The following is a 3723-nucleotide window of genomic DNA, read 5'->3' on the forward strand; positions in this document are numbered from 1 at the left end:
AAACCCCATCTTGTTATCCTCGACGGCAACAATACAATACGTGCCTTGCTGCCCCTACTGTCACTAGGAAAGGACACCGCAAGATTGAACCCAAAGCTAAGCACTTCTCCCATTGCAAGAAAGATCAATCTAGTAGGCCAAACCAAACTGATAATTCAAAGAGACTTGCAAAGATAACCAATCATACATAAAAGAATTCAGAGAAGATTCAAATATTGTTCATAGATAAACTTGATCATAAACCCACAATTCATCGGTCTCAACAAACACACCACAAAAGAAGATTACATCGAATAGATCTCCACGAGAGAGGGGGAGAACATTGTATTGAGATCCAAAAAGAGAGAAGAAGCCATCTAGCTAATAACTATGGACCCGAAGGTCTGAGGTAAACTACTCACACATCATCGGAGAGTCTATGGTGTTGATGTAGAAGCCCTCCATGATCGATGCCCCCTCCGGCGGAGCTCCGGAAAAGGCCCCAAGATGGGATCTCATGGGTACAGAAGGTTGCGGCGGTGGAATTAGGTTTTTGGCTCCGTATCTGGTAGTTTGGGGGTACGTAGGTATATATAGGAGGAAGAAGTACGTCGGTGCAGCAACGTGGGGCCCACGAGGGTGGAGGGTGTGCCCTGGGGGGGTACGTGCGCCCCCCTACCTCGTGCCTTCCTGGTTGATGTCTTGACGTAGGGTCCAAGTCCTCTAGATCACGTTCGTTCCGAAAATCACGTTCCCGAAGGTTTCATTCCGTTTGGACTCCGTTTGATATTCTTTTTCTGCGAAACTCTGAAATAGGAAAAAAACTGCAATTCTGGGATGGGCCTTCGGTTAATAGGTTAGTCCCAAAAATAATATAAAAGTGTATAATAAAACCCATTAATGTCCAAAACAGAAAATAATATAGCATGGAACAATCAAAAATTATAGATACGTTGGAGACGTATCAGCGTGCCACCGACAAGGAGCTCCGGTGGGCGCCCAACGAAATGGCAAGATCGGCCGCGCGCATCCGCCAGCAAGAGGCAGATCGGTCCGTCAAGCGCTGCGAGGCGGAGGAGTCAGAGTACTGCCTCCGCACTGGGAAGACGCAGCGCACCAGGGAGCTGCTGGCGAGGGGCTGCCGGAATACTGGCTCCAGGAGGGATTATTAGTTTTAGTATTGTTCGTTTTCAATTTTATACATTGTGCCTAGTAGTTATGTATCATCACGTATGTGTGATGACATTATATATATATATATATATATATATATATTCTATGATGATCTAATGAACAATTAATATATATATTATGAATTCCATTTTCTATCTGTTTTGGTATACTAATTTGAATCTAGTTGTTATCATCCACATATACAGAATGGAAAGCGTATATACACACATTGAAACAGAACATATAAGAATGGAAAACAGAGTACACACATTGAAACAGAGCAATAAACAGAGCAATACTATGATTCCTGTGAATACAAAGCTATCCACGTCAAAACAACTTTTCAAAATAAAACGCGTCCATGAGACCATGACCAGCAGCCCTTGCCTAGGGTAGCTCTTGGCTCTGCCTGAACTCGTGCAGGCATTCTTCCAAGCGGTCGACACGCTCGCGGTACATCTGGAGCACGATCTCGAGCTCCAAGTTGGCTATTTCATCAGAGATCACCAGCTCGAGGATGCGACGGCCATGTTCCTCTACTGTGCCTAGGTGGACACCTGGACCAAGGAGGCGGTCGAGCCTACGGACTAGCGCGTTGGCATCTAGCGGGCCGCGGACAAGGCGAACGGCGGCAGCCATGCGAACGGCACGGCGGGCGTCGGGTGCAAGTACGGCATGGCTGGCATCTGGTGCAAGTACAGCGTTGAGGGCCTCTGCCCACTCCTAGCGAGGAATGGGGGTACTGACGGGACGTGTACCCAGCTGCAATGCCGTGTCGACAGCAGGCAAGCACCGATGGATCCGCTCTTCCTATGCGGCGCGCCGCGCCTCTCGCTCTGCGGCGCTCCAACGGTCTCGCGCCTGGGGGGTAGGCGCGCCCCCCTACCTCGTGCCCTCCTGGTTGATGTCTTGACGTAGGGTCCAAGTCCTCTGGATCACGTTCGTTCCGAAAATCATGTTCCCGAAGGTTTCATTCTGTTTGGACTCCGTTTGATATTCTTTTTCTGCGGAACTCTGAAATAGGCAAAAAAACAGCAATTCTGGGCTGGGCCTCCGGTTAATAGGTTAGTCCCAAAAATAATATAAAAGGGTATAATAAAGCCCATTAATGTACAAAATAGAATATAATATAGCATGGAACAATCAACAATTATAGATACGTTGGAGACGTATCAAGCATCCCCAAGCTTAATTCCTGCTCATCCTCGAGTAGGTAAATGATAAAAATAGAATTTTTGATGTGGAATGCTACTTGGCATAATTTCAATGTAATTCTTCTTAATTGTGGTATGAATATTCAGATCCAAAAGATTCAAGATAAAAGTTCATATTGACATAAAAGTAATAATACTTCAAGCATACTAACTAAGCAATTATGTCCTCAAAAAATAACATGGCCAAAGAAAGTTCATCCCTACAAAAATCATATAGTTTAGTCATGCTCCCTTTTCATCACACAAGAATGCTCTCATCATGCACAACCCCGATGACAAGCCAAGCAATTGTTTCATACTTTAGTAATCTCAAACTTTTTCAACCTTCACGCAATACATGAGCGTGAGCCATGGATATAGCACTATGGGTGGAATAGAATATAATGATGGGGGTTATGTGGAGAAGACAAAAAAGGAGAAAGTCTTGCATCAATGCGGCTAATCAATGAGCTATGGAGATGCCCATCAATTGATGTTAATGCAAGGAGTAGGGATTGCCATGCAACGGATGCACTAGAGCTATAAATGTATGAAAGCTCAACAAAAGAAACAAAGTGGTTGTGCATCCAACTTGCTTGCTCACGAAGACCTAGGGCATTTGAGGAAGCCCATTGTTGGAATATACAAGCCAAGTTCTATAATGAAAAATTCCCACTAGTATATGAAAGTGACAAAACAAGAGACTCTCTATCATGAAGATTATAGTGCTACTTTGAAGCACAAGTGTGGTAAAAGGATAGTAACATTGTCCCTTCTCTCTTTTTCTCTCATTTTTTTTGGGCCTTCTTTTTTTATGGCCTTTCTCCCCTTTTTTTATTTTTTTCCCTCACTTGGGACAATGCTCTAAAAATGATGATCATCACACTTCTATTTATTTACAACTCGATACTAGAACAAAGTATGACTCTATATGAATGCCTCCGGCAGTGTACCGGGATATCCAATGAATCAAGAGTGACATGTATGAAAGAATTATGAATGGTGGCTTTGCCACAAATACTATGTCAACTACATGATCATGCAAAGCAATATGACAATGATGAACATGTCATGATAAACGGAATGGTGGAAAGTTGCATGGCAATATATCTCGGAATGGCTATCGAAATGCCATAATAGGTAGGTATGGTGGCTGTTTTGAGGAAGATATAAGGAGGTTTATGTGTGAAAGAGCGTATCATATCATGGGGTTTGGATGCACCGGCGAAGTTTGCACCAACTCTCAATGTGAGAAAGGGCAATGCACGGTACCGAAGAGGCTAGCAATGATGGAAAGGTGAGAGTGCGTATAATCCATGGACTCAACATTAGTCATAAAGAACTCACATACTTATTGCAAAAATCTACAAGTCGTCAA

This window comes from Aegilops tauschii, chromosome 3 (genome assembly GCF_002575655.3).
Source record: "Aegilops tauschii subsp. strangulata cultivar AL8/78 chromosome 3, Aet v6.0, whole genome shotgun sequence".
Lineage (NCBI taxonomy): Eukaryota > Viridiplantae > Streptophyta > Magnoliopsida > Poales > Poaceae > Aegilops > Aegilops tauschii.